The following is a 6416-nucleotide window of genomic DNA, read 5'->3' as shown; positions in this document are numbered from 1 at the left end:
CTTAGTTATATTTGAAGTCTCAATCAAGGGCCAGTGGGCAAACGGGTTAAATCCAATCCACTGCCTATTGAAGTTTTGTTGAAACACAGCCATGCCCCTTCATTGACATATTGTCTGTGGCTGCTTTTACTCCATCACAGCAGAGTGAGTCATTGTAACAAACAGACCATATGGCCTACAAAACTGAAAATACTTATTATCAGGCCCTTCACAGAACAAGTTTGCTGCCTCCTGTCTTAGAAGATGGCAGAGAATCTGCCTGCCAATTCAGGAGACTCAGGAGATGTGGGTTTGATCCCTGGGTTGGAAAGATCCCCTAGAGAAGGAAATGGTAACTCACTCCAGTATTCTTGCCTGGAAAATTCCATGGACAGAGGACCCAGGTGGGCCCGTGTCCATGGGGTGTCAAAGAGCAGACACAACTGAGTGACTGAGCATGCATGTGTGGCCCAGCAGAGCAACAAGATGAAAGAAACCTGGGTCCCCAGGTGGGCTGGAGGTTAGAGAGAGCCCAGCCAGCCGGTCTGGTTGAACTGGACATTAGAATCCTCTTGAACTGGACCTTAAAAGGAAATAGACTTCTGTCTTTCCTGTGCCCTCTAGATTTTCATGGTGTCAGAATTAACTGCAATGCAACATGATTAACCATCGTGTAACGAATCAGTTTGGTAATGGATGTGTACCAGTGTGCCTATGCACTCAGTCAGATCAGACTCTGCGATCCTACGGACTGTAGCCCACCAGACTCCTCTGTCCCTGGAATTCTCCAGGCAAGAACACTGGAGTGGGTTGCCATTCCCTTCTGCAATGCATGCTAGAACATAATAAAAGCCATTGGTTCATACATGACTGGGAATACCTGGTTTTCTTCAATTAGAGATGTATTTACCCCACACCCACTGCGCTAACTGGAACACACTTCCCTATCAAAAACTAATGCAGAAGAAAGTTGTTTATGTTTGCATACCAACTTTGTAACAATTCAGCGTAACTTCTTCCTCCTTGATAATAAATGACTGGTTTCAAGTAAACGTAATTTGATTATTTGCTACCTTCCAGAATACATGCATGTTCTTATTTAGTGCATCTGAGTTGTGTGTAAACTTTATTGAAAACAGAAATGAGAGTGTCTTCACCTCTGTATACAGTTTGGTTTTCCTAATATAAGAGACTTCAGTAACAAGAAAATCTTGCCCTTTTAATAATAACGCCAAACAATCTCAACAAGACCCCAGATGACAACATTCTGAAGGAATGTGAAACACAGTATAACCTTGAAGGTGATACACTCCCCTCGAGCCCCATGGCAAACTTCTCAGAAGTTCAAGGAAGCTATGTGCTTGAAAATCTCAGCACCACTATTGTGCTACAGTTTTAAAAGGGGGGAGTGGGGCAGACAGACGGCCCACGGTTTTAGGAGACGTCCTTCATTGCGCTGATGGTCTGATGGCTCCAGACTCAGAGAAATGTATTCATGTAACAAATGTTGACTAGATTCCTGCTAAGTGGTGGCCCTGAGTTCAGGATGGTGAGCAAAAAGCGTGGTTCTTGTCCTCAAAATAACTCACGGTCTAGTGTGTGTGTGGTGGGTATAAGCGCTGTCGTGACCTGACTATTCCTCAGCTGTGTGTGATCTTGGGTAAATCAGTAGTTGTGTATCAGGCAACGTTTGTGTTGTTGTTTATAAAGAAGAGAAAATATCCAGCAGCCTCACCTTCTTGCTGAGAGACTCCAAGGAGATTGTCTGGGTGGCTCTGGATGTAGATATCATGGGATGTGTCTAGACCTAGATATCATATCCTGGCAGGGTATGAGTACAGGAATGGAGGTCAGGATGGACCTCCAGGGGCTACCAGAGTTATGTGCACATTTTTTTTCCCTCCATGTCGAGGGCATGTAACTCCCTGCTGGCCATGCCAGGGAGAAAGGCGGCTGTGTCAAGAACAGTGTCTTGCCTGGAAGGAATCATGTGAACGCGTCCAAAGGAGGAAGAACCTAAGAAATGTACAGTTGGCCCAAATTCAGACTCGCTGACTTTCACAAAGCCAGTCCTTACTGGCCAACTGGAGAAACGTGCCACGTGAAGGAGAGGAAAGGTTTGGGGAAGGTGATGAGGAACTAGGGCTGGAGGGTGTGGGGAGACCCGGAGCTGGGATGGTATCCGGTTATCTGTCCTCTGCTTCTCTGGAAGGCTTTTTTCAATTCATTTCCCAGGAGTTCATCTTAAGAGCCCTGGTAAGAAATATTTTAACTGAGGGAGATAACAAAAGAATACAAGTTTGCTTATCACAGGCTGTTTCCAAAGCCACAGAGATGTAGGCGCTGAGAACAGTGTTTCTAAGCCTTTTTTTCCCCCACATTACTTTCCCCACTAAGGAAAAAAAAATAAATTTAAAGTTAATTTAAATGAATGAATACATTTTAACTTTAAATTAAATCTCCCCCTGTTGAAAGATATCGAGTACCAAGGGCTAGGATTTTTGTCAGTTTTGATTGAACTTTGGAAGGTCAAAAGCTATTGTAATATCTATATTACAATGGTCACCCCTTCAATGATAGTATCCCCTCTGTTGAAAATGCACACTCTAGAAAAGCAGGGAGAATTCTTCAACAGATTGGAAAATAGTCACCAGGATCCTCCCATTCAAGGTTCCCAGGTCCCACAGTACCTGTGTCCCGGTGACATACTAGACCCCAGAGCATGCGGAACCAAGGAAATAGACCTGGGGTGCCAGGGACCACCAGGAAGTAGGTGTCCCTGGGATGCATGTGTCTGTAAGGTTCTGCCTCAAATACACCCTGATCTGAAATCAAACTATGAAAAGAAGGAAAAAGCAAAGTCAACACATATAAAGAACTTTCAGAAAGCAATTTAAGTTTAAATGCCAGATTGATTAGCTAATATTTACACTTATTCTGTGCAACACCTGAGATAAGACAGTCAACGAGATTTGTCGATTTTTTTCTTGGCTGTGCCTGGTCTTTGTTGTGACACACAAGATCTTTGATCTTGGTTGCAGCATGTGAACTCCCAGTTGCAGAGTGTGGGATCGAGTTCCCTGGCCAGGGATGAAACCTAGGCCCTCTGCACTGGGAGCGGGGAGTCTTCGCCACTGGACCACCAGGAAAGCCCCTGGGTTTGTTGATCTTAATGTCAGTCTTGTGTTGGTCATTTGGAACTAAGAGGTTCGGATGTTGTGTGAGTCTGAAGTTGGAGGTGAGGAGCCACCTCTGTGGTTTTCACAAAGGAAGTCTTTTCCATCTTTATGTCCAGCCATTCAAGATGGATCCAGCGATTCACTGCTTTGAAACATCTTGCTTTGCAAGCCTGAATTGAAGAAAGTTCTCAGAAAAACAAAGGTAAGGAGACTCTTCACCAAGCTCATCTACATTCTAGAAAATTCTAACAGGAAGCGAATCAGAAGGTGCAGCAGATCTTATTCAATTTCTCTAGGAGCCTTGGCATGGACTATTTTGTGGAGCTGAGCTAATACCATTCTGGTTTGAAGGACCAAATGTCCTCATGGCTTACAATGACTTGTCTGTATAAATTGTTTCTGATTTGAAATGTTGTTTCTCTGTCTTTCTGTCTTAGTTTCTCGGTGCATTTTTAGACTTCTGCCAAAGATCTGATACTCAGGAGAAATTAAAATCAACAGAGAAATTAATTGGCCAGATTCTTAGGTAGTGATGGTGCTCTGCAGGAGAATTCTTCTGTGGAGAAAACTGAGCTCCTTGAGGACATAATTAAAGGTAATTCGAATCCAGAGACAGAGAGGTAGATCAGGACAGAGGCTCAGCACAAAATTTCATGGTGGGGGTGAGCAGGTGAGGGTGGGCAGGAAGGGGAGAGGAGAGAGCTGCAGGCAAAATAAGCTATTAAGACAAAAAACACTTAAGTGTGTTGTTACCAAATCCACCTTAACCATATCAAGTCTTGGGCAAAAGAAATTTTCACGTCACTGGGCAAAAGAAGTTTTCATTCCCGTGTGACAGAAGCCTTGGGTGAAACCAGACTCCCAAAATTAGTCCACGTGGATTAAACTTCAGCACTCAGGGATGAAGGAGGCAGCATTGCATTATCACAGTCAGTGCACATCAGGCAATAGATAACATCTTCTGGTTGAGACTTCAGCTGTATTTTATTAGGAACTGGGCAGAAATACTAACTTGCAGAGACTTGAGAGCCATTTAGCCTCTTGGCTTAGTAGTTACGCAAATGCCAGAGGCGAAACCATCAGCCAGCTTTCCCAAAGGAGCAGAGCAGCACATTGGAATATTATAGGTATTTGTATGAAAGAGAAATCTCAAAACGCAAATGAAGGAACAAATTTAAGCATGCGTTTATTAAGTGTGTGGAACCCATGAAGATCAATTTGCAGAGTTTCTGCAGGTCCATTTATGATACATAAAGAGAAATAAATGTGATTTGACTGGCTTTTAACCACTGTTGAGCAATCATGACTTGCATGAAGCATACGGGTGCTCTCTGCCTTGCAGTCCCCAGGCACCTTCTGGTAATGCCTTGAACTTACTAAGCAAGAAAACTTGAAATTATTTAATTTCCTTGTTGGTGTTGCTCCCCTAGTCCTATCAACATTATCATTCATGTGGGAACAAGATGGAAACTGTCAGACCAAATCCAGTGTTTTAATATATCTGCCTAGAGATGTAAACAACTAGAAAAGAATCCTTTAGCAAACACTCTGCTGTTTTGACACGCTACCAAGTGAAATGAGTACTTTTTGAACAATTTGATTAGTGCAGAAAGTCAGTCTCTGTAATACTGGAATCAGGAAGTGTTCTTAAACTGAATGCTTTCTGGTCTACTTGCTTCGAATCAACTCGACATTTTGCCACATCTTGGCTTCTCTTTGTGTTTTCTGAACACAGTTATTAAACATCACCCTTCCAGTGGGTTCCATCAGAGGTGAAGTTAATTGCACACACTTGCCCACAATTATGAGTTGGGCATACAATATATGTAACCAAGTGCAATTTTAATTATATGCATTTAATTTATAACTTAAAACAAATTTTATAAACATGACTATACAGATTGGTGGGGAGGAAGGAGTCCTTTATCAGATCAATGCCCTTTTGGAAATAGTTCTTCCTTAAGCATAATGTAGACAGTTCAGGAAGTTGCAACCTGGTAAATGTAAGTAGCTTGGACTAAGGCATTGGGTTTCTGTCAGAACCTTGGCAACATCTGAAGCACTTTAGTTCTCATAACTTGGTAGAGATTGAGAATGCAACAGATATCTAGTGAGTAGAACCCAGGAAGCTGTTAAACATCCTAAATGCAGGAGACAATCCTCCAGGACAAAGAATTATCCAACGCAAAATACCAATAGTGCTAAAGGCAAAAAAAAAAACAAACAACTCTGAATTGTAACCAAGTGGTTAAAAATTTCTTCGGGCACAACTGTCAAACCTTATCCATATGATCAGGAGGTGCAGAGAAGGGAAAGCACTGAATAGGAAGTCTTGAGGTATTTCTAGTCCTTGCTCTGTCAAGGCAGTGAAAAAAGATTTAATGACTTAAAATTTTAAATCAATGAACTTAAAGAAGTTAAGTATTTACAGAGATTTGATTTCCTTATAAGTTAAATAAGGACTCCTAAGATTTGCATTTCCTAGAACCCTTAGCTGTGGAGAAGGCAATGGCACCCCACTCCAGTACTCTTGCCTGGAGAATCCCATGGACGGGGGAGCCTGGTAGGCTGCAGTCCATGGGGTTACTAAGAGTCAGACACAACTGAGCGACTTCACTTTCAGTTTTCACTTTCATGCATTGGAGAAGGAAATGGCAACCTACTCCAGGGTTCTTGCCTGGGGAATCCCAGGGACAGGGGAGCCTGGTGGGCTGCGGTCTATGGGGTCGCAAAGAGTCAGACACGACTGAAGTGACTTAGCAGCAGAACCCTTAGCTATGCTTTTCCATCAAGCTAAACCTCAACTTCTTATAGTATCTTGCTATTCATAGAATTATTTTATATCTATCATTTTCTTTGTTGAAATAACATAAATATTATTTACTGATTATTTAAGTTGGTTTCTTTAAAGAAAATTACAATCCTATCAATGCTTGGGATTCTCCAAGAGACAAATTGCCTCTCCACCCATCAAGAAGAGGAGGCTCCATCCCATTCCTTTGAATCTGGGTTGGTCTTAAGACCTGCTTTGGCCGATGTAATGAGTACCAATGCTGTACTAGTTCCAAGCATAGGCTTAAATCAACTTGGCTGCTTCCACTTGTGCTTTTGAATTGTGGTGCTGGAGAAGACTCTTGAGAGTCCCTTGGACAGCAAGGAGATAAAACCAGTCAATCCTAAAGGAAATCAACTCTGAATATTCACTGAAAAGACTGATGCTGAAGCTGAAGGTCCAATATTTTGGCCACCTGATGTGAA

This window comes from Bos taurus, chromosome 24 (genome assembly GCF_002263795.3).
Source record: "Bos taurus isolate L1 Dominette 01449 registration number 42190680 breed Hereford chromosome 24, ARS-UCD2.0, whole genome shotgun sequence".
Taxonomy (NCBI): domain Eukaryota; kingdom Metazoa; phylum Chordata; class Mammalia; order Artiodactyla; family Bovidae; genus Bos; species Bos taurus.
This window is presented reverse-complemented; position numbering follows the sequence as displayed.